The sequence below is a fragment of the Octopus bimaculoides genome, chromosome 27 (genome assembly GCF_046866305.1).
Source record: "Octopus bimaculoides isolate indiv1 chromosome 27, ASM4686630v1, whole genome shotgun sequence".
NCBI classification, from domain to species: domain Eukaryota; kingdom Metazoa; phylum Mollusca; class Cephalopoda; order Octopoda; family Octopodidae; genus Octopus; species Octopus bimaculoides.
The window spans coordinates 6,664,866-6,691,817 of NC_142954.1; the positions used below are offsets into that span (position 1 = coordinate 6,664,866).

Below are 26,952 nucleotides of genomic sequence, written 5' to 3' on the forward strand. Positions count from 1 at the left end.
TATGTTTATACTCTTAAAATTCCCAGGATTCACGTCTAATTACAGGAATCAAAGGGGAAGAAAGAATCTTGGCAGGCAGAGCAAAAAGGCTTAAAAGCAGGAAAGTATGTGGTTTAGAAGCAGGCAGGGCTGTGCAGTTCAAAAGCTCATTTTGCAACCATCTGGTATCAGGTTCAATCTCACTGCACAGTACTTGCAGCGCGTGTCTTCCACAGCTCCAGAGTAAACAACGCCCGAGATTGAATTTGGTAATAGACTGTGTGTATAAGTCTGTAAGATATATATATATATATATATATATATATATATATATATATATATATATATATATATATATATATATATATATTGCTTTATCTTCGAAACGCCTGGTTTTAGAATAGAGGCAGCTGATGAAGGATTAATTCCAAGTGGCTTGTTTGTTTTCCTATGCGTTTGTTTTGTTGTCTGTAAACAAAGTCCGTTTTTGTGCTTTATGTTCCCGTTCCTTTTTCTGACGTCCTGTACCCGGATATGCATCTATATATACATGTAGATGTAGGTATGTACATATATGTATCTATACATGCATATGCTTATATATCATTTGTATTTATTATATATATATATATATATATATATATATATATATATATATATACACTTGTTGTGTGCGTGTACGTATATATGCAGGTGTTTCTATGTGTATTTGTATGTGTCTCTCCTCTACCACCACTTGAAAACAGGTGTTAGTTTATGTGTGACTAACCTTAGCAGTTGCGCAAAACACCAATAGGAACAAATATCACACTAAAAAAAAATGTAAAAGAAAAACATACTGGGGGTCGATTTGTGCAACTAAAAACTTTTTATGGTGCTCCAGCATGATCACAGTCCTACAACTGAAACAAAAGATAAAAAGAAAAAAAGAAAAGAAACTTCTAACCACAGAGTGAGTTTCTTTAACCCTTTAGCATTCAAACCGGCCATATCCGGCCAAAACATTTAACCTGTTTTATACAGAAACTGACCAGATCTGGCCTCTCACCTCAGCCCTACCATGTCATTCTAAAACTTTAAAAAATCACATCACTGAAATCTCTAAACTACAACATAATGCACGATTAATTCAAAACAATATAAACAAACAAACATCACATTTGAGAGAATAATCCGAACACTAAAGGGTTAAACATATACACACTCAAATGAGACACTCAAATGAGACACACAAGTGAGACACACAAGTGAGACACACAAGTGAGACACACAAGTGAGACACACAAGTGAGACACACAAGTGAGACACACAAAGGAGACACACACAACCAAGATTGTTTAAAAGAAACACAATTGTACTTTTAGGATTTGTACATACGCATGACTTTGTTAGCTTTTTACTTGACTGTTATCAAGACCAAAACATTCCTTCTTTCCAAGCTATCCTGGGTTTAAAAACAGCTCTACCAAACAGCAGTCAAAGGTCTTTCTTTTGTTATTTCATCTCGGGGTGAGGTCTAACTTGTACCGCTACCCCTACCTTCCCGTCCCCCTCTTCTACTCTGGTCTAACTTAGCCTACCTCCATGCCCGCCCAAGTCTTTGGCCTACTTCTGCCACAGCTACCCCCCTCACTCCTCTCACAACCACAACCAACAAGCTCCAGTTCTCTTGCTGGTAGTCGAGGGGGGGGGTTCAGCTCAGCACCTTACCCCACTGTGACCCCCAGCACTATTTTTCTTACATCCTCCACCCCTGTTTTACACTGTAATTTAATTCTAGAGATTGTGTCAATGTATAAAGATGAAAATAATAATAATAATAACAAAGTCAGCAGAGCAGTAACTTCAGTTACCAGGCTATCAGTCCTAGCTTATCTTCATTACCATGCACAGTAGCAATATAACGTTTGAGTGAAGTCACAAATATTATTTCACTAATTTATATACAGGGGTTAAATGGATGGATGGATGGATAGATATACACACACATACATACATACATTGATATTCATACATACATACCATCATTCACGTATTGCATATACATATATATGTGTGTGTGTGTGTGTGTGTGTGTGTGTGTGTGTGTGTGTGTGTGTGTGTGTGTTCATCCACAGACATACATAAGCATGCATATACATACATACACACATTTATTCATACATGACGCGGCGAGCTGGCCGAAACGTTAGCACGCCAGGCAAAATGCTTAGCGGTATTTCGTCTGCTGCTACGTTCTGAGTTCAAATTCCGCCATGGTCAACTTTGTCTTTTATCCTTTCGGGGTCGATTGAATAAGTACCAGTTACGCACTGGGGTCAATGTAATCGACTTAATCCCTTTGTCTGTCCTTGTCTGTCCCCTCTATGTTTAGTCCCTTGCGGGTAATAAAGAAATAAGAGACGTTAGCACACCCGGCAAAATGCTTAGCAGTATTTCGTCTGCCGCTACGTTCTGAGTTCAAATTCCGCCAAGGTCAACTTTGTCTTTCATCCTTTCAGGGTCGATTAGATAAGTACCAGTTACGCACTGGTGTCGATGTAATCGACTTAATCCGTTTGTCTGTCCTTGTTTGTCCCCTCTGTGTGAAGCCCCTTGTAGATAAAACATTCATTTATACATACATTCACACATAGACATACAGAGCACATTCATGCATACACATACAAATAAAAAGAATGTGAAAGAGAAAAGCGAGGGAAATCGAGAGAGAGAGGGACAGAGAGAGAGAGAGAGAGAGACAGACAGACAGACAGAGACAGAGAGAGACAGAGACAGAGACAGACAGACAGAGAGGGAGAGACAGAGAGAGACAGACAGACAGACAGACAGAGACAGAGAGAGAGACAGACAGACAGAGAGAGACAGAGAGACTGAGAGAGAGAGAGACAGAGACACAGACAGACAGACAGCGCGAGAGAGACAGAGACAGACAGACAGACAGAGAGAGAGAAGCAAGAGTGAAATATCTCCAGCAAGAGAGAGACAGAAAAAAAAAAAGGCAATAGCAGAGGTGATGGGGAATATCACATGGTATTTGCCAGACAAAAATAAATATATCAACAGTTGTTACACTTCTATATAGTCAATATGACCCTTTTGGGTGCTGATATCAAGCGCAACATGCAATAATTAACAAAACATTTATCACACACACACAATTACCACAGCCTTGATTAGCTGACTGAGAAATTACTGCAATGATGTTAGAACATATTCTTTCTACAATTTAAATCTAATTCACCACCATCTCTCTCCTGCTCTCTCTTGCGGTCTCCCACTCTCTCTCTGTCTCTCTCTCTCTCTCTCTCTCTCTCTCTCTCTCTTTCCTTCTCTTACTCATCCCCCAGGATGGTTAACCAGGTATCTCCTTTACAGCAGCACACCTGTTTCCGTCCTCATCCTTGATAACACTCTCTCTCTCTCTCTCTCTCTCTTTGGTCGAGTAACCATGTAACTCCTCTACAACAACACACCTGTTTCTGTCCCTCTTATTTTCTTATTGCCCACAAGGGGCTAAACATAGAGGGGACAAACAAGGACAGACACAGAGATTAAGTCGATTACATCGACCCCAGTACATAACTGGTACTTAATTTATCGACCCCGAAAGGATGAAAGGCAAAGTCAGCCACGGCGGGATTTGAACTCAGAACGTAACGGTAGACGAAATACCGCTAAGCATTACACCTGGTGCGCTAACGTTTCTGCCAGCTCGACGCCCTCTGTCACACTCCAACCTTTCATCATCTGACACAAGATCACCTCCTCCAATTCACCCTCCCCTCTCAAAGGATCTTTGCCTTCTAAGTCATTTGCTGCCACATAAAAAAGCATCAAGTCCACACGGTAGAGTGGTTGGTGTTTGGAAGGGCATCCAACTGTAAAAACCATGCCAAAACTGACCTCGTCTGTACTCGTGCCACGTATTGGGTTATCCGGAAAGTTCGTGCCGATTTATAGTAGCTTACCTTTCGACTTATTTGCCATGAAACCACCTCAATTCTTGGGAAGAGGGTATTTTCAAGTTAAAGGGAAGATGGAGACGCATTGTGCAACAAAATGGTTCATATTTGGTTGATTAAAAATGTAATGGCAAGTATTTATTGACCTTTTTCTTTCCTTTGAAAATCGGCACGAACTTTCCAGACAACCCAATAAAATGGACTCAGTCCACTATGTTGTGTGGTTGGTGTTAAGGAAAGGCATCCAGCCATTTGATACACAGAAACTAGAAGCCCATCATACATGTATGTATATAATCTGTATGTCTTTTCATCTGCCCCCACCAGCTCTTAAGAACCAGTGTTGGTTTGTTTACATCCACATAGCTGTTTGGCTCTGATAGAATAGGTACTAGGCTTTAAAACAAATATCAGGGTTGATTTATCCAACTAAAACTTTTTGAGGCTGTACTCCATCATGGCCACAGTCCAATGACTAAAACGAATGAAAAATAACACCTTGTGATGCAAGGAACAAAATTATTTGAAATCTATAATAAATCTATTATTGACTCTTTGGACAGCCACATAGACCCACCAAAGTGTCAATATTAACCACATTGCTGACCCCTGCTCTAAAACATTAACTAAATAAGAACTACACGTGGGTAAGACAACCATATTTTAGGTCTCGTTATTTATTTTCAATATATTTGTACCTATAAAATATTCAAACTTCAACAACATTATAGATCAACATTTTAGACGTTAATCATCATCATCATTTAACATACACTTTTCTATGCTTGCATGGCTCAGATGGAATTTGCTGAGGTAGATTTTCTATGGCTGGATACCCTTCCAATTACCAACACTCACCTGCTTTCAAGCAAAGTAGACTAGACATGTTTTCATCTAAGTTTGGAAACAAACAACTTGCTTGTATGACTATATTGCACATTTACAATCAAGACAGTTAGTCAACACAAGAGCACACACACACACACACACATAGTGGGAAGCTGAAAAGTTCCTGGTTTTGGGTAAATGTAAATACAGGAGGATCAGTTAATTATTTTATTCAACATATTCCCCTCTCAGATCCACACACTTATTGCAGTGGTCCTTCAGTTTTTTCAAGCCCTGTAAAAGAACTCAGAAGGTTGGGCCTCCAATTAGGCCTTTTGTGATACCCTTAAAGTCATGAAATTTTCAGCACCCCCTCATATATGCCTGTGAGTGAGTACCCTTGTTCTAAACACCAGCTTAATGACAAAGTTATTTTAATAAATTTTTCATTATTTTCAAAATTAATCAAATTAAGGGCAGTGTATTTCAGTCAAAATATGGCAATGAAAGAGTAAAAGTGAGTTTCAGTTAAAACCTTCCATCGAAATTCCATATTAATTTATGTTCTAAACAGTAACTTAATAATGGTTAATTTAATAAATTTTTCATTATTTTCAAAATTAATTAGAAGTGTATTTCAGTAGAAATGTGGTAATGAATGGGCTCAATATATTCTACTACTATACTTGCTTTATGTTCAATCATGATGAAAAATTGATTATCATTTCAAGGCTGATTGATTACATATAGAAAGGAATATGCAAGTAGTAAATATCTCCCCCAAAAAATTTATGCTGATAAAATTACTGAAATTACTAAAAATTTGCAAACATACACGACCCTATGCTTGTAAGGAGAAGAAGAAGAAAAAAAATGAAATGCTACAAAATAAATTCAATAAAAAAAAAAAAAACAAATGACATAAGAGAATTACAGAGAAAGGTAGAAAAATGAAATTATACATGCTATTTCGTGTGGAGACTTGTGTGTGATAGACAATGACGTATGGAGATAAGAGAGAGATGTAGGCAGGGAACGCAGTCTAAGATTTTCGGCTGTGAGGTCAGACTGACACCAAGGAATGAAGAAAAATCATCATTTCAATGTCCTCTTTTCCATGCTTGCATGGGTTGGATAGAATTTGTTGAGGCAGATTTTCTACAGCAGATACCCTTCTGATTTTTCAACCCTGGCCCGTTTTCAGATAAAGTAATATTTCCCCAGTGCCATAGGAGACTGGAAATGAACATCACTTTTAATGCTTGTTTACAACCATCATGCGATGTGAAGACAAGGGTACACACACACACACACACAGACACACACACATGCATACACACCTACATTATATCACTGTATCAACCAGACTATCCCATGTTATAGACCACTAGTTACAGTGCACTTCCTTGCATTGTTGTAGCTTCCAAATGATGCCACACCACTCGTTAGGTAAGGACGCTAACGACCTCCTGAACAGAAGGCCAATCCATCGCAAGGTTATCTATTTACAGTTGAGTGGACCGGAGCAACATGAAATGAAGTGCTTTGCTTAAAAACACAAGCACTGCCAGTCTGGGAATAGAAACCACCATCTTGCAATCATGTGTGTAATACCCTAACCACTAGGCCATGCATTTTCACATGCACACACACACACACACAACAGGCTTCTTTCAATTTCCATCCACCAAGACCATTCACAAAGTTTGGGTTAGTCAAGGGCTACGGTAGAAGATACTTGCCCAAAGGGACACAGAAAACAATATTTGAACAACTGTTCCCATTCATAGGTAGTACATCTAATCTACAATCCATTTTAACCCTTTTGATAGCAACCCATCTGACAAGGAACTGAAAAAGCAGGGATCCAACTGGAGAGAGAAGCAGAAAAAATATCCTACACGAGAACAATGCAGAAAAATTTGTTGATGGTCGATACTCCGCAGGAGGTGAAGGGCTGAAACAAAATAATACAAGTAATCACTATTCTACCTTCCTTCAGTAGTTAATCTTTATTCCTAAATGAAGTCTAACAAGTATTGAGAATGTAAGAATAGCAAAAATAATCCAGTTTAAAATTGGCATTTTTCCTAACAGACAGACAAATTGCATTTAACTCCATTACAGTTGAGTTTTGATTTTGTTATTCTGTGTCAATAAGAAATGAAACCAGTCAGCTATGGCACCCCCAACTCCACCACTACAGTGTAGCATTTTAATAGTTCTATGCAAACCATACTCCACTATCAGAGTCTATAATTTTAACAACAATGCCTTTCCAATGTTACACATATCTATAGATTAGATTAAACTACTTTTCTAACACAAGCACAGGCATGGCTGTGTGGTTTAAGAAGCTCACTTTGCAACCATGAGGTTTCAGGTTCAGTCCCACTGCACAGCACCTTGGACAAATGTCTTCAATTATAGCCCAGTACCACTCAATACCTTGTGAGTGAGTTTGAAAGACAGAAACTGCCTCAAAGTCCATCATACGTGTGTGTGTCCCACACACACCACTTGATGACTGGTGTCTGTTTGTTTAGTTCAACCACAGAGACCAATTGAATAATATATGATATGCTTCCACAAAATTTGTCTGCTCAATTCAAACACAAGGCACTGATTGGTTCAGGAATACAGAAGACATCTGTCCAGGGCGCTGTGCATCAGGACTGAAACCAAAGCTCATTGGTAGCAAAAGCCTACAGATTAGATTAAACAACTTTCAAGTCTTTTCTTTCTTTTTCTTTTTACAAAGTTGCTCATACACCGTCAATCACTGGTTGTATATGAAATTATGTACAAGCATTCTTTTATTATTCTTCTATTTGTTTCAGTCACTTGACTGCGGCCATGCTGGAGCACTGCCTTTAGTCGAACAAATCAACCCCAGGACTTATTCTTTATAAGCCTAGTACTTATTTGATCGGTCTCTTTTGCCAAACCACTAAGTTACAGGGACATAAACACACCAACATCAGTTGTCAAATGATAGAGGGGAACACACACACACACATACATATATCATTCACACATGACAGGCTTCTTTCAGTTTCCGTCTACCAAATCCACTCACAAGGCTTTGGTAGGCCCGAGACTATACTAGAAGACACTTGCCCAAGGTGCCACACGCTGGGACTGAACCCGGAACCATGTGGTTGGGAAGCAAGCTTCTTGCCACACAGCCATGCCTGATATTGTTTTCTACTAATGTCTTACCGTTGTGACAACCAACTGTTTGGTTAGTCTTTAACTTGAATGGTAAGATTCTGAGAGGGAAATACAAATGTACTGTGAGCTATCATAACATAGTGTAATTCTTTACCCTACTTCTAGCATCATCAAAGGACCACCACCCCACCACAACACTGGCATTGCACTCTTCAGTGGAGAATACATTACACACACGGGGACACACTCACATGTATTGGTAGATATATGCATAACATACAAAGGTATACACAACTACACACATATACTCATACACACACACATACTCATACAGAAAGAGCTGTAGTAGAGCAATTGGTGCTTGAGACATTGTCTCCCCTTATCACACCCTCTCCCAGTTAAAGACAGAAAGAGAGAGCGAGAGTGTGTGTGTGTGTGTGTGTGTGTGTCAGTGTAGTGCTAAGCATGGAGGCTGCTGCTGATTATTGTTGCAGTTGAACAGCAGCGAGATGATAGATAAAAGACTTAGCCGTTGTTGAAACAGTCAGCAGATATAGATTCTTGTTCATTTGTGTGTATGTGTAAGCACACATACACGTGTGTGTGTGTGTGTGTGTGTGCCTAAGGCAATGTGGTGGTAAACCCCAAAATCTACTGTGTCACAAAAGAACCACAGCAGACTTAGTCACGTAGTGTCACAGATTCTAAAGTACATTATAACCAGAAGTAGCTGTGAAGTTGGAGACATAAGTTGTGCCAAGTCCAATGAAATGCAATGTATATTAAAATTTGCTGTTTCACAGATATTAATAACACTCTAGTTACCATTTTTCTGTTAAAATCCACAGCATTTTTTTTTTTCAATTCATTTGGAAATACAATTCTTTATTTTTTATTCACTTCATTAAATGGAAATTTGGAAATATAGTCTTTTATGTTTTACTTGTTTCATCAACTGGACTGTGACGATGTTGGGGGCAGTGCTTTGAAAGGTTTAGTCAACCAAACTGACCCCAGTACTTATTCTATCAGTCTCTTTTTGCCGAACCGCTAGATTATGGAGAGGTATACAAATGAACACCAGCTGATGGGAGATAAACACAAAGACACACATAGATACATAAATATATATATACATATATATATATCATCATCATCATCATCATTGTTTAACATCCGCTTTCCATGCTAGCATGGGTTGGACGATTTGACTGAGGACTGGTGGAACCAGATGGCTACACCAGGCTCCAATCTGATTTGGCATACATATGTGTATATATATATATATATATATATATATATATATATATATATATAAATATTTCAAGGTTTTAAATTTTTATATTTAAAAGAGATAGAGACTTCGAACTCGACAGATCCATATTCCATTTATTTACCATCTTATGTCAACATTTCTGTGCCCAAACCTATCCAGCGACTGATCCATCTTAATTTATGTTTCCAAACACCAGCTTAATAATGGTAAAATAATTTTACTAAATTCTTTGCTGACCAATGCCTTGCAAATGAATTTGTTAGACAGAAACTATGTGGAAGCCCTGTCATATATATATATATATATTTATACGACAGGGCTTCCACATAGTTTCTGTCTAACAAATTCATTAGCAAGGCATTGGTCAGCAAAGAATTTAGTAAAATTATTTTACCATTATTAAGCTGATGTTTGGAAACATAAATTAAGATGGAACTATGGGGGAAGTTTTTTTTTTTTTCAAATTTGGATCACTTTACAGCATGAAATTTACATCATTGACCCAGGAGCAGCTCAACTGGGTTGGTAGCAAAAGGGTTCTTTTACTTGTTTCAATCGTCTGACAGCAGCAATGCTGGATCACTGCCCTAAAGGGTCTCAGCCAAAAAAATTAACCCCAGGGCTTATCCTTTGTAAGCTGAGTACTTATTCTATCAGTCTCTTTTGCCAAACTACTAAGTTACAGGGACATATACACACCAGCATCGGTTGTCAAGTGATGGCAGGGAGACAAACACAGACACATATACATACATACATACATACACATATATATATATGCAGATCGAGGTGAGAGGGATAACTTCCCTTAGCAAACAGGACACAGTCATGTGTCGATAAGCCAGCTGGAGGAGATGTCCTCCTGGGGCTAAAAGCAACAGTAACATCCACCCCTAGGGGTCAGCCACACTTAAGTGGCAATATACTACACTTTATCGTGCAGTTACTGTTAATACTTCATTTAGAGAATTAACATTGCTTATATATATATATATATACATATACATAGTAATCCCTTGACTATCACGGGTGTTACATTCCAAAACCACTCGTGATAAGTGAAAATCCAAAGTAGAAACAGTACTGTACTGTATTTTTTTTTTTTTTTTTTTTGTACATATTTATTTTATTATAAATGCAAAACAACACCACGGAGGAATCTACGTAAGCTTAAATAATAAATCGCAACAGGTGAACCGTGATATGGCGAAGGATTACTGTATACAGACACACACGATGGGTTTCTTTCAGTTTCTGCCTACCAAATCCACTCACAAGGGGGAACAAACACAAATGCACAGCTATACACACACACACACAATAGACTTCTGTCTACCAAATTCACGCACGTATTAGTTAGCCTGGGGCTTTGATAGAAGACACTTAGCCAAGGTGCCACACAGCAGGGCTGAACCTGAAACCATGGGGTTGCAAAGCAAGCTTCTTAACCACAGAGCCATAAGGATAAACTTTTCAGTTCTTAATAATTTTATTTCATTTAACATAATTTTTCTTGTTACATTCACTTCATTTTATATTCAAACAATGCTTTTAGTCTTAACATAGAAGTGTCAGAAATTTAATAGAATGTACTTATTTTAAAATGGTCACGTAAGTTACAACAGTCAATGTTGCAGGGTGGTAGCTTGTGTTCTGCAATGACCCTGAGAGCTACGCCAGCAGGGCACAAGCTCCTGGTTGAGCCTCCCATACTGGACAGGTCAAAGGATAGAGACCAGATTTAATATGGACTACTTTTTTTCCAGGGGTAAAAATAGGTTTGCATAAGGCTAATCCTGCCTAGAAAAAAAAGCAAAAGTTACACAAGTATTGATGACCAATTCAAAACCAACAACGCCTCAGAGAAGAAGATGGGATACCAAAACAGAGCAAAAAGAGTAGGGAACCAATAGGAAAGAAGGAAGTCAAGAACAGTAGGGAAAAGTCATATGCCTATGCTCCATAGGGATTGAAGGGCTTAAGCTAAACATTTGCTAAGTTGCTTCAGGTGTTCAATCTTCCTTCATAGCATTTTTATAGCTTATTTCTTTCATATCTTTTATAATCTTTTAATAAAAACAGCCTCTTATAGTTCTGAATGTTTTGTAACTTCTTTAGGATAGCCATGTATCTTCTCTACAGCAAAGCACCTGTTCTTGTCCTCATCCATACTTTATTCGCTCCTCCCCTGGCACAAAACCACCTCCCTCAATATCACTCTCACTTCTCAGTTGCTTGCAAGACAAGATCCCTCAGATGTAGGCCCGTCTTGCAAATTACTCCATAAACTACTAGTGCTGGCACCACATACACAATGCAAGTTCGTTAGCATAAGGAAGGGCATCCAGCTGTGGACCCCTGCCAAAGCAGACATTCGAACTTGGTGCAGACCTCTAACATGCCCATCTAACCTATGCCAGCATCTGTTAACCCATCTAATCTATGCCAACATGAATAATAGATGTAAAATAGTGAGGACAACAACATAGATATATATAGCCTTTAAGCCCAAATCCCACCAGATTAGGGTACAAGTAATCTGGTGGTTCATAATGGCATGTATGTTAGAGAAGTTGGAGCTAGTGGTATATTTATCCTTATCACAGTGTTTGGTTAAAAGAAAAAAAAAGTGATAAATGTATCATCTCCACGCACTTTGTAAATGGGGCAAATGGTAGATTCATTGACACCAACTTCAGACCCCACAGCAGCAAAGATTCTACCAACACGTATTTTCTTGTTCATCTCTACCTTTTCCTGTAGAGAATACATACATCTGCATCGTTTGTTAACTTCAGGAACCTACATTCATTGGAATGAATGGTAGATTCATTAACACCAAACCCACAGCCCACAGCAACAAAACTTCCACTGTCCCCTATTTTCTTGATTATCTTGACTTTTTTCCTGTAGAGAATACACTTGTGTGTGTCATTTTTTTAGAATCAGTTGCCTTTTTATTTTTTTCCGTTCACTGGTGCCATATTAATGGGTACGAGTAAATGCATATATACAGCCTCAAAGCACAGTCATGTAAACACAAGCAATAATCAAAGCCTTCTAGGTAGCTGAGCAGTGTGGATGGCCAATGGTACAAGCAGCCCATGTTATCACAGACCAATCCATGATAACTATAACATGGTTCACAATTAAGCATAATACGTTATCCAAGAACTATGATAACTGAATCAATGATTAACTAGGCTATATATATATAATAAACAGGAGCTGGAATCAGTGGTATGATAAATCGAAGAGTTAGAGTCAAATATAGAGTCACTACTGCCACTACAATAAGTGGACTTTTAACAACCGAGTCAAATGCCAGCATCACAGATACAAAGTAATCGACTCCTTCCATCCAGTGTATCAGTTATCTTAATAATTTGGTCATCTACACTCACAATCAATATTGAAATGTGTACTGGAACTGTTAAATACTAGTGTATTAAAAACAGTGTAATAGTAGCATAATAGTAGTTGCAGTAATGTACTATAAGCAGTGTGATGATAGTGCACTAGTGTATTGTAAATATAAATAGCTCAGTGTTGTGTAGTATCTGGAATGATTCCAATAAGTTTACGCTTCAAAAAGATCTTTGTTTCTGGCTGAAGGACACAATTCATTTTAATGCTATTTACTGCTTTTTTTTAAAATCTTTTTTCTCAGGAAAGAAGGTAGTTCTCATAAATCTTTACAGGGTCTGCAAGACTGAAAGTAGGGCGGAAGATATTCTCCAAGTATAAAGCTGGCCCAAATGCTTGCTGAGGTACCAAAAATGCCAAAGTAGGGTGTTAACCCTTTTTATACCAATCTACTGCTAAGGGTACTCCTGGATCTATGATACAAACACTTTATTTTAAAGTGAATCTTACTTAACATGAGTGGAGGCGCAATGGCCCAGTGGTTAGGGCAGCGGACTCGCGGTCATAGGATCGCGGTTTTGATTCCCAGACCAGGCATTGTGAGTGTTTATTGAGCGAAAACACCTAAAGCTCCACGAGGCTCCGGCAGGGGATGGTGGCGAACCCTGCTGTATTCTTCCACCACAACTTTCTCTCACTCTTACTTCCTGTTTCTGTTGTGCCTGTAATTCAAAGGGTCAGCCTTGTCACACAATGTGTCACGCTGAATATCCCCGAGAACTACGTTAAGGGTACACGTGTCTGTGGAGTGCTCAGCCACTTGCACGTTAATTTCACGAGCATGCTGTTCCATTGATTGGATCAACTGGAACCCTCGACGTCGTAAGCGACGGAGTGCCAACATGTACTAATAATGAAAGTACAGGTAGTAGTTTATAGCAACAGTAGTAGCAACAAGCCATAGTCGAAGTAAAAGTAGTATTAACAGTAGCACATGAAGTCGTGGTGGTGGTAGTAGGAGCAACACTAGTGCTGATTTCTAAGGTACAAAGCAATTAGCCCCAAAATTTGACTTCCGGTTTATTTTATCAGCTCCACCCCTCAATCATTTGGAAGGCAAAAGTTTATTACTACAGTGGGATTTGAACTCAAAACACTAAGCAAGCATGAGTGAATACCATTTTACAACAACAATTCTGTGTAGTATGGGCACGAGGTTTGAAACTGCAGAGGAGGCACAGTCAATTACATAGACATTTTTAGTTTGCATTTGCCAAATCTACTCACAAGAGTTTGGTTTTGCCAGTGCTACAGTGGAAGACACTTGCCCAAGGTGCTACACAATGGAACAGAACCCAGAACCATGTGGTGGTTGAGAAACAAACTTATCACACAGTCAAGTGTGCACCCCGCCAAAAAAAGGGGGGGCGACCACCCACTACACACTTTTTCAGTAACGTTGTTTTAGATTTTGTTTTTTTTTTAATTTATCTTTTAAAAAATTACGCATATTTTTGAAGTACCATATAACATCAGGTATTTAAAACATAAATCTGAAAAGCAAAATTGTTCCTCAAGAACGTCAAAACTGAAAAATTTACATGACGGTGGGGAAGAGCAGAATTATAATCTACAATGCTTAAACCTACACATCCGAAGAAATGGTTTTTGATGCAATAGAGAATTTCCGACGCTATTCTACAGGGACGCCCATTACACACACACACACACACGAATTTAGTCGTGCATAAGTCGCACTATTTTATACTTGAATGTAATTGAAAAACCTGAAGAGCGACTTGTACACGAATAAATATGACGTGTGCATATATATATATATATATATATATATATATATATATATATATATATACACACACACACATATACACACAAACAAACAAGAGGACTGTACGTCCAATAATATTTCTATGTGTATACAACACAGCCAGAAAAATAAGACAGGATGGTCGCTGCTGGAAAGGCTTTGACAACAAAATCTGATCGGGCCTGATCTTGGGCCAACTAAACAACATTTGTACAGAAATAAAACGAAAAGTCTATATTTAAATATATATATATATATATATATATATATATACACATATAATTTTTAAATTATCATATCTATTATTTCCCTTAAGAAATTACATTTTGATATTAATTAATATTACCAATAGTATTATCGTTGGATATTATTTAAATACAATTCACTTACATTTCCTGATTATAATAAAATATAATAAATTTAATTAAAAAAAAAAACATACCTGAAATAATTATTCAGATAGGGGAAGGGTTAAAAACGAACAGGCTTAAATAGCAATCTCTGATTTTCTCTCCCTCTCTCTCTCTCTCTCACACACACACACATATACACATGTATAAATCCCGCGCGCGCGCACTGATATTCTTTCATTCTTTCCCTTTCTCTTTCTCACACACATGTACACACACACACGCACTCTTATACATACACACACCCTCTCGCTTTCTCACACACTCTCTCTCTCTCTCTCTCTCCAACTCACAGTTACGATCTATAAAAACCAATATACATCTAGATCTATCATAGTATTTGATTCCAACGATAGGCAGCAACAAAGCATATGTGTAAATTTTTTTGTGTTATGTCTATACATACACACAAACATGTGTAGTAATATATTATACACACCTTCGTACTGGCAATCAGAACGAAGGTCGTTAAGACTTCATTTTTTTAATTATAAACACTAAAACGATGGTAAAACATTCGTTTGTCCAACTATGTTCCTGTTCGAATTTGTGATCCCTCCAGAATTTCCGAAAAAAAAAAGTAAACAAAAAAAACATACCCCCACTTCACTGGAACGTACCTGTCCATAGGATTGATTAATTCGATCGATGGTTCTGTTTCCTCGCCGCCACTACCACCACCACCGCTCCCCTTCAGTGTGTGTGTGTGTGTGTGTGTGTGTGTTAACCTCGTACTAACCAATCGATCTTAACGTAATTGTTTGTTGCAATGGATCATCTTTTTTTAGTATTCGTTGATTATATTTCATTCAGGTAATGCATAATATAAAGTTCTGTTAATTGCAATTAGATGTGTGTGGGTATGTATATATTGCTGGCTCTAAATTCTATAGATAATATATATAGGTACACTTAGAATATATACATATATAAGAAAATGAGATGACAAAGGAATAAACGGCTATTTTATTAACTCCATCAGCTTACAGCTGTCTCTGCTATATGATGCAATGGAGTCAATAGCTGGGTGCTTGAGAACACCCTATAGCTTCACCGGAGCTATATATATATATATATATATATATATATATATATATATATATATATATATATATATATAAGGTATATTCCATTAGGAATGTAGCAGAGTACATAATAGAGCTAGTTCACTCTTACACTTACCAAATAGCCGGTAGTGTTACGATATACTTCCAAATCTAGATTTGGGCATTCGTCGAGTGTGAAAATAAAATTCAAACAAGGCAGATGGATGTATTAGTATTGAAGTCGAAGGTTTTGTAACTAACGGAAACAGCAATTGAACATAACCTGAAGAAATACAACTGGATCCCATTATACAGGTAAACCGTTGCATAATCAAATTCCTGTATATATGAAGAAATATGTTGTATGGAAACGTGTAGTGATTAAAAAAATAAACTGCCCAACCGTACTGCTTGTTGACTATCTTATTCAATTTTATATATATATATATATATATATATTCATTCATTCTTATCTACAGGAAAATTCAAAGACGATATTGCACGGCAAGTAAGTGAGGCATCAATCGTTTCACCTAACCCAATCGATCAAAAATTTTTAAAAACTAGTAAAAAAAACCATATGCAAGGAAATAAAAATCAAACTATCGATTCCACAAATATTCACAAGCAACAAGAAATTTTCCGAACAAGAGAATAAAAGACAAAAATAATAATAATAAATTTAAAATATGAAGGATAAGGCAGCGAGTTCGAAATATAGATGAAGACTAGTTTTTGAGACAAATATACATTTTATAGTTTTTTTTTTTAAATATATTCTCCATCTCCTCGACTATTATCACCAAAGATGATTCTGTTTTCAGAGTGGTAAGTAGCTTGCTTACCAACCACATGGTTCTATGTTCATTCCCACTGCGTAGCACCTTGGGCAGGTGTCTTCTACTATAGCCTCGGTCTGACCAAACCCTTGTGAGTGGATTTGGTAGACGGAAAACTGAGAGAAGCCCGTCGTATATATGTGTGTGTATATATATATATATGTGTGTGTGTGTGTGTATGTTTGTCCCCCCCAACATCGCTTGACAACCGATGCTGGTGTGTTTACGTCCCCGTAACATAGCGGTTCGGCAAAAGAGACCGATAGAATAAGTACTAGGGGTCGATTTGCTCGACTAAAGGCGGTGCTCCAGCATGGCCACCACAGTCAAATGACTGAAACGAGTAAGAGTATGTAAGAGTATATAAGCCGCCAATCTGTCTGTGTTTGTGCGCGAGCGTGCATGCGTACACGCACGCCGGTTGTTCGGAGCTTCCATCGTATATTTTTGACAGTAACCACTATTTACAAAATAATGACCCGTGTGTGTGTGTGTGTGTGTGTGTGTGTGTGTGTACACACACACACACGTTACATTCATGCCATTTTCTGCGTGTTCGTAATGTTTATAACTAAACCCGCTCAAAAATATTTGCCTCGTGACAGTTTATGTGTGCATGTATATATATATATATATGTATGTATGTTATACACGTATAAACATAAATATGTATACATATATACTATTATATGCTCTTTCTAGTACATATATATAGAGACTAAGGCGGGCAAGCCGTAACTTCGAAGTCACAGTTAACATTTAATAACAAGAGCACTCAGAGAGCGCAAACCTTCACCAAGGCAACACCAACATCCTCTCAACGATTAGCCGGAGATGATTTTTAAAATGAGAATATCTGAAATAAACTCAAACTCGACTGCTCTCTCACAAGCGAGAATACTAAAAACGAACCCGACCGCCCTCAAAAATTAAATAAAAAAAAACAGGAAAAAATAATCCCGGAATCTTTGTCCGGTACAGGATCGATGCCAAAATCTAATCAGTTCGTGCCAGTCACGAGGCCAAACATCCTTGAAAGTTTCATCCGAATCCATACAGCGGTTCGTGAGATATCTAGTCCACGGACAAACCAACAAAAACAAACACCACCGAAAACAATACCTCCGCCTTCGCTAAGGCGGAGGTAGTAAACATAGCTATGTGTATAAGTATACACCATAAACATACCTATGTGTATACGCATACACACACATACGTAATGTGTGCATATATATATATATATATATATATATATATATATACACACACACACACACAAACATATAGTTATATTTCTACATATTATTAAAGCTAACCCGTGCTAGGATGAAAAAGCAGAGGTCAAACATAATGATGACAACGACAACACCGCCCCGTCATGTTTTATACTCCGCTGAAATTCTTATTCATTCGTTCGTTCGTTCATCAAGTCAATATGTTTATCTCTCTGCTGCAAGAAAAGGGCAACTACAGCAGCAACCCATGACTGGTGTGTAAATAATGGTGTATATATATGTGCAGCAGTTAGCAGCTACAAAAAAGCACTGCCTTGATGCAGCAACAGCAGTAGCAGAAACTGCAGATATGCACTTCATATCCGCTCCGCCTCTACTATGACAATGATATATAAAGATTTTGAAAATTTTTCGGAGAAACATGGATGATTGCAACGGAAAATACAAAAAAAAAAATTAGCATAGTAAAACGTTTCTTCTTTTTCTTTTGTTTCTTTTACTTGTTTAAGACTGCGGTCATGATGGGGCATCGCCTTGAAGAATTTTAGTCGAAAGAACCGACCCCAGTACTTCTTTCTAAGCCCGGTACTTATTCTATCGGTTCTTCTGCCAAATCGCTAAGTTACAAAGACTGTGTGGTAAGTAGCTTGCTTACCAACCACATGGTTCTGGGTTCAGTCCCACTGTGTGGCACCTTGGGTAAGTGTCTTCTACTATAGCCTCGGGTCGACCAAAGCCTTGCGAGTGGATTTGGTAGACGGAAACTGAAAGAAGCTCGTTGTGTGTGTATATATATATATATATATATATATATATATATATATATGTATGTATATTTATGTTTGTCCCCCAACATCGCTTGACAACCGATGCTGGTGTGTTTACGTCCCCGTTTTAATCCTATTCGGCAAAAGAGATCGATAGAATAAGTACTAGGCTTACAAAGAATAAGCCCTGGGTTTCGATTTTCTCGACTAAAGGCGGTGCTCCAGCATGGCCGCAGTCAAATAACTGAAACACGTAAAAAAGAGTAAAAAAAAAAAAGACACCAACACCGGTTGACAAGCAGTGACGAGGGCTTAATCACAGACACACATGCTGCTTTCAATTTCCCCTACCAAATTCCATCACAAGGTTTTGGTCGGCCTGAGGGCCACAGAAGACACTTGTCAAAGGTGGCAAGGAGTGGGACTGAACCCGGAACCATGTGGTTGGGAAGTAAACTTCTTATCACACACCCACGCCCGCATTATTTCATTTATATTAATTAATCGGTATGTTATTAATTATTTGCAATCATTATTATTTACAATTATTATTATTTTTATTACCAAGGGGCGAGCTAGAAGAATCGTTAGTACGCCGGAAAAAATGCATAGTAGCATTTCTTCCGGCTCTTTACGTTTCTGATTTCAAATTCCTCCGAGGTCGACTTAGCCTTTCATCTTTTTTCGCGTTCGATAAAATAGAGTTCCAGTTAGTCCTGGGGTCAATGTAATCGACTTGCTCCCTCCCCTCAAAACTGTTGGTTTTGTGCCAAAATGCGAAATCATTTTATTACTATATTACATTCCGAGTTCAAATTCTGCCGGTGTTAGCTTTGCCTTTTCTTCCACCGGGGTCGATAAAAATATGATACCGTTCTATTACTTGAGTCGATATAATCGACCTCCCCCATTCTCAAAAACTGTCGCTAAAATTAGAAAGAATCGTAATTAGAAAGGTAGCGAGCTGACAGAACCGTTAGTACGCCGGACAAACTGCTTAGTGGTATTTCTTCCGACTTTTATGCTCTGGGTTCAAATCTCGCCGAAGTCGACTTCACCTTTGGGTTTAGTAAAATAATATATCAATCCAACACCAGTCGGCGTAATCGACTTAACTGCTTCCCTTAAATTGCTGGCCTCACGCCAAATTTTGCAACCATTATCAATCATTACTCTTTATTACAAAGACTAATCGAAGCAGATGATTCATGCCTCATCCATTACCACCCCCAATGTCTCCTTTTCATTTTTATCGGCTACTGATGAATTCGAACTCAAATGTAAAACATACAATACTAAATACTGCCAGGTTTTTTTGTTTTTTTTTTCAACCGTTTTCACGTATTTTAGAGGAGAATCGAGAACTAAGAATCGATAAAATCGATCGAAGTACATACATGGAATTTTTCTTTCTTTTTTTTTTTTTTTATCGACTCCTCGGAAAACGAAAAGCAATGACGATGCTACGAAGATTTAAAATCCGACTCAAAACGCAAGAAGAAGGACGGAGCTTCTAATACCTAAACAAGAGCATTTCCTCCGGTAACCACTTTGAAATGTTTCTATATTTTATCTTTTGTTTCAATCATTGGACTGTGGCCATGCTAGAGTACCACCCTAAAGGGCTTAGTCGAACAATTCGACCCCCAGTACTGGGTATACCATTAAACTGCATCTGGTGGTGAAGCTCAAGTTCGAGGGTTCTGGAGCTGTGGGGAGCGTGGGGGTCACCCCTTACCATTACTCCTAGGTCTGTTCTGACGCAGAACGGTAGTACCGGTCAGGGAGCCTTCTAAGGGTTAAATAGATTTTTATAAGGGTAGATAGAGCTCCTTAGCATCGGTGAAAGCAATCAATCTAAAAGAAAGAAAACTCCAGAATTAATACCTACTTCCTTTCTTCCAAGTACGGCTAACGAAACTAACACGAGATGTGTTTAATAATATAAATTCATACTATAAAGAAGGTAACTGTGTCATGCTAGGGCGCCTTCTGCCGCTGGCAGAAATAGCAGGAAACGATAATGATGGTGACTTACTTTAAATCTGGTACTTATTTTATCGGTCAACTGCTGAAACGCTAAGTTACAGGGACGCAAATAAACCAAGAGCAGTTGACAAGCAGTGAGAGGAGACAAATATACACATTTATATATTCTTAGTATCATACTTAAGGCAGATACAGCATGGTAAGATTAATTAACTGTGGTATTCATTAGGAGATGGTATGTCATATAGACGTAGTGTCTAATAACAAATATCGTAGTAAATTAGGCTTTCCATGATGTCTCTGCACTGAGTATGATACACAGGTTGCTGATTTTAATACTATTACTGTTGCACAATAATAATTTTTTATTCAGCTGGTCAGACAGAAAATGCACAACTAGTAATACCATCACTGCTGCTGGGTAATTTGTCTGCTACTTATGTATTTTCGTGTTATTTAACTTTCCATAATGTGTCTGCAATATGTATGATACACAGATTACTGTTTTGAACTAATACTGGTTTCAAATTTTGGAACAAGGCAAGCAATTTCGAGGGGAGGGGTAAGCCAGGTGCATGAACCCCCACTACTCATCTGCTACTTATTTTATCAACCCTGAAAGACAAAGTCAACCTCAGCAGTATTTGAACTAAGAACATAAAACGATCAATGAAATGCAACTAAGTATTTTGCCCAGCATGCTAATTCTGTCAACTCGCTGTCGCACAAAACGAATTTATATACAATGGGCTTCCACACAATGTCATCATCATCATTTAACGTCTGCTTTCCATGCTGACATGGGTTAGACGGTTTGACTGGAACTGGTAAGCCACAAAGCTGCACCAGCTCCAATCTACTTTGGCTTGGTTTCTACAGCTGGATGCCCTTCCTAATGCCAACCACTCCGAGAGTGTAGTGGGTGCTTTTATGTGTCACTGGCATAGGTGCCTTTCACATGTCAGTGGTATGAGTGCCCTTCATGTATTACTGGCACAGGTCATGACTACGATTTCACGTCACTCACAAAGTATTGGTCAGTCTGGAGATGTAAAATACACCTGGCCAAGGTGCACCACAGTGAAACTAGGACTGAACCAGAAACCACTTGGTTTTCACAAATTAAGCTTCTTAACCACATACTTGCACAGAGAGCTACAGGTTGACAAACTGGGAAAAATTTATAGAAAAAACCTTAACTGTAATGATATTAATAAAGCAACAATCAAATCCAAATATGCTGGTGATTATAGTCATCATGATAAGAACCCTTTCTATTATAGGCATAAGGCATGAAATTTTGGTAGGAGACTTGGCTAGTTGATTACCTCAACCCCAGGGGCTCAACTGGTACTTAATTCATTGACCCTGAAAGGGAGGGAAAAAAAGACAAAGCCAACCTAGGTGGAATTTGAACTGAGAGAGATGAAATGCTGCTGAGCATTTTGTCCAGCATGCTAATGATTCTGCAGGCTCACCACCTCAATCACCATGATAAACCTTTCTTTACCATAGGTACATCATCATCATCATCGTTTAACGTCCGCTTTCCATGCTAGCATGGGTTGGACGATTTGACTGAGGACTGGTGAAACCGGATGGCAACACCAGGCTCCAATCTAAATTTGGCAGTTTCTACAGCTGGATGCCCTTCCTAACGCCAACCACTCAGAAGCCCGAAAATTTTGGGCTTTGTGAGTAGAATAGAAAAGAATAATAATAATAAAGCGTTACAAAATTTGATTTCTTTAGATACACAAAAAAGACATGGCGCAAATGAACAGTTAAGCCTTCATAAGAACCCTAACCCTTAACCCTTTAGTGTTTAAACCGGTCATATCCAGCCCAAATATTCTATATGTTTTATATTCAAACTGGCCAGATCCAGCATCTCACACCTAACCTACATTGACATTCTAAAAATAAACAATCACATCATTGAAACCTCAAAGCTATAAGATAATGCATGATTAATTAAAAACAATTTGAGTGAAAAATTATTACATTTAACAGAGTAATCTGAACACTAAAGGGTTAAACAAGGGGTGAGTTTGAAAATATACTAAATTATATGAAATATAGATTCTGAGATTTTTGTTTTAGCCACAACAGAGATGTGATGCTAAGGACATTAATGGTTGAAGATATTCAGGTATTCTTGATGTTTTTCACATACAGGTATTTGAACATTTTGAAGGAGATTATCAAGGGATTGGAGGGATGTGTGTAAATATATACATATACACACACATATATCTACACACATTGTGTGTGTGTGTGTGTGTGTATATATATATATATATATATATATATATACACACACACATACACATGTGCATGTATATGCACACACAATACACATATGTACACATGTATTTACATACACGTATGTGTGTGTGTATGTATGTATATATATATATATATATATATATATATATATATATATATACATATCTTTTACCCATTTCAGTCATTAGACTGCAGCCATGCTGGAGTACCACCTTGAAGTTTTATTCAAAGCAATCAACTGCAGTACTTATTTTTTAAGCCTGGTACTTATTCTATCAATCGCTTTTGCCGAACCACTAAGTTACAGGAACACAAACACACCAACACCGGTTGTCAAGTGGTGATGGGGGAACAAACAGACACACACACACACATTTATATATATGATGGGTTTCTTTCAGTTTCCATCTACCAAATCCACTCAATCCAGGAGAAGGAAAACTCTAAGGTAACTCCTCCAACTTTGTTTGCACCTAATGATGTTGATTACCTCTTTTGGGGCAAATACATAATTTAATTTTTTTTTTTTTTAGAGAATGGGTTTGGCCTTGTGCAAGGCCTTGCCTCACTTTAAAAAGATTCTAACACAGGCATCGCTTGATTTTTAAGATTTGTTACATGTTGCATGCTATAGTCGGTCATAACCCCACAAAAAAAAAAATAATAACTCAATGATGGAATGAAGGTATCTATTGGTGTGGATGGTAAGCTATCTGAGTATCTGCTGCAGGAGGTGAACATCACTTCTACATCTGTGCAACAGGGAGTAGGTCCCAAACAGGATTGGAAAGCCACCACTGAATGGCACTGCTCAAAACTGAGTTGCAGGTACATTTAACTATGTAATGTATGTTATATACAAACACACACACACATATATATATACGAAAGGGTAAAGGCCCCCTTCGGTCATGAATGACTATGGGATTGCACCTAGAAAGTTCCCCTCCAAGGCACAAGTCTGGGAGCAAGGTTGTTTATGGAAGACCAGCACTCACCAATGCATACCAGCCTGCCCTCTTCATACCACTGATGTTATCCAAGGGAAATTGCAAAGGCCAATACATTTTGGCACCGGTGACATCACAAGTCCTTTCTACAGATGAGTGAACTGGAACAACATAAAATAAAGTGTTTTGCTCAAGAATACAGCCCAGTCCAAGAATCAAACTCACTACCTCATGATTGTAAGCCCGATGCTCTAAACACTGAGCCATGCGCCTTCACATATATACACATGCATATGTATGCATATGCATATACAAACATAGCTGTATGGTTATGGCTTTTACTTTCCAACTTCATGGTTTCAGGTTCAGTCTGACAGCAAGCTACCTTGGGCAAGTGTCTATAGTGTCTACAAGCCAACAAAGTACCTTTTGAGTAAATTTGGGAGACAAAAAGTGAAAGAAAATCATCAGGTGTGTGTGTGTGTGTGTGTTTCCTTGAGTTGACAGCATGTGATAGTCTAAATAAGTATTAGTGTCTTATAAGCAGAACCATTCATTTCTTAATATTCCATGAAAATATGCCTGGATATGGTGAAACATTACCCTGGTTGGTAAACAGGTGACGGTTGGTGATAGGAAAGGTATCCGGTTAGAGAAAGTCTACTTCAAGAGACTCCATCTGGTTCGTGCAAGGGTTCACTACACACAAAAGTAAATACATATAAACATACAGGTACATCAGGTTTCTCAGTTTTTCTCAACAAAATCCATTCACGGGGACCTAGTCAGCCTGGAGCTTTAGTAGAAGACACTTGCCCAAGTGGGAGCACTTTTCTAATGGCAAATGGGCAAGTGTCACAATCAAACACAATGTGGTTGGGAAGCAAACTCCTAAACATGTAGCCAAGACTATATATATACAGGAATATATTTTTATTTTACTTGTTTCAGTCATTTGACTGCAGCCCTGCTGGAGCACCACCTTAAGGGGTTTTAGTCAAACAAATCAACCCTAGGACTTATTCTTTGTAAGCCTAGTAATTATTCTATTGGTCTCTTTTGCAGAACCACTAAGTTATGGGGACATAAACACACCAACACCGGTTGTCAAGTGATGGTGAGGGGAGGATAGACACAAACACAAATATATACATACAACAAGCTTCTTTCAGTTTCCGTCTACCAAACCAACTCACAAGGCTTAGGTTGACCCGAGGCTATAGTACTAAAGTTCAGTGGGACTGAACCCAGAACCATGTGGCTGGGAAGCCACACCAGCCAGATTTATATATGAAATCAGCGCCGATATGACTCCATCTCACTTGCCGTAGAGAGCCTGTCCACCTTGTCAGTCATTAGAAAAGTGCTCCCATGTGGCTAAGAATTGTTTTGACTCTTATTTCTAGCAATGCTGGTGCTGACTACACCGGTTGCCTTTCAGTTATAAAATGCAAATAGACACCTTAATAATTTATGTATGTATATATATTAGGTCATCCCATAAATAATGCATTTTTTTTTTTCAATTGCATGAACTAAAAGTCAGAGGGGGACAGGATAAACTACCTGCATCGACTCGCTACAAAAGCAGGTAGTAATTTTACTGTGATGCTTATTCTTAGTGCAAGTTTTGAAGAGTGCAGTTCGATTTTAAGTTATTTTTTTTCAAAGCTATATATATAATAGAAGTAACAAAGGAGCATATTCAGCATATTTTGCTTTAAGAGTTCAATAAAGGCAACAACACAATGGAAAAGTGCGAGGAATATTAGTATGGAGATCGGAAAAGCGTAAGACAGTGTCGATGGTGGTTCCAGAAAATTCTGAGCCGGAAACTACAACCTAGAAGACAAGCCTCATCCTGGAAGATTTGTAGAGCTCAACGAGGACATCCTGCAAACCCCAAGGGAACAAAATCTTAACTGTTGGAGAACTAGCAGAGAAGCTTGGATTTGACCATTCAACCATTCGTTGACACCTGCATGCCATCGGAAAAGTCAGCAAATTGGATCAATGGGTTCCTCACAAATTTTCCAAGTCTAATCACGCACAGAGAATGAATGTGCTTCCAAATCACATAACTCTAGGTTCAGTCCTACCTCAAGGCATCTTGGGCAAGTGTAATCTACTATAGCCCTGGGCAAACCAAACCGGTGGATGGAAACTGAAAGAAGCCCATCATGTAATTGTGACTGTTTGTTCCCTGGTCATTGCTCCTTTATTGTCAATGACTTTCCATACATGACCTTTCAGATGACTATTCAGTTTAGTTGCAGTCTACATGGTTTGAAGCACAGGTGACAATTGAAAGTTGTAACTTACTATGCACTTCCCACTGGTTAGGTCGGCACATGTCGCCACTCTTCCATCACCGTAGAACACCAGTAGAGGGAATGACAAATGGTCACCATAAAGAGACAATTGTATGTCATTGAATTATAGTAATAAATGCATGCACAACACAAGTACCACTCTCTGAGTCTCTATAATTAGTACTAGATGACCTGTTGTTGTTGTTGTTGGCACTCCGCCGCTTACGACGTCGAGGGTTCCAGTTGATCCGACCAACGGAATAGCCTGCTCGTGAAATTAACGTGCAAGTGGCTGAGCACTCCACGGACACGTGTACCCTTAACGTAGTTCTCGGGGATATTCAGCGTGACACAGTGTGACAAGGCTGACCATTTGAATTACAGGCACAACAGAAACAGGAAGAAAGAGTGAGAGAAAGTTGGGGTGAAAGAGTACAGCAGGGTTCGCCACCATCCCCTGCCGGAGCCTCGTAGAGCTTTAGGTGTTTTCGCTCAATAAACACTCACAACACCCGGTCTGGGAATCGAAACCGTGATCCTATGACCACGAGTCTGCTGCCCTAACCACTGGGCCAGTGTGCCTCCACAGATGACCTGTAATCACACACACACACAAAAAAAAAAAAACTGCAGGTTTTACATCAGTGTCCTTCTCCAAGGATGCTGTGATAACAGCTAGGGGTTCCTCACTCCCAGTGG

At 38.5% G+C, this 26,952-nt stretch overlaps 1 protein-coding gene across 10 annotated transcripts in view; it reads right to left on the bottom strand.

Annotated features, from left to right (window-relative positions):
- Positions 1–26,952, bottom strand: part of LOC106881975 (zinc finger MYM-type protein 4) — a 92,410-nt gene that overhangs the window by 59,004 nt on the left and 6,454 nt on the right. For 3 of the 10 annotated variants that reach the window (XM_089343164.1, XM_089343162.1, XM_089343159.1), the window contains exon 1: positions 14,859–14,983. The exons of 6 other annotated variants lie outside the window; for them this stretch is intronic. The gene's annotated coding sequence lies outside the window, so the exon portion shown is untranslated. Of the gene's footprint in view, positions 1–14,858; positions 14,984–15,446; positions 15,520–26,952 lie in introns of those variants that run through there. One more of the 10 variants, XM_089343163.1, reaches the window with a different exon arrangement.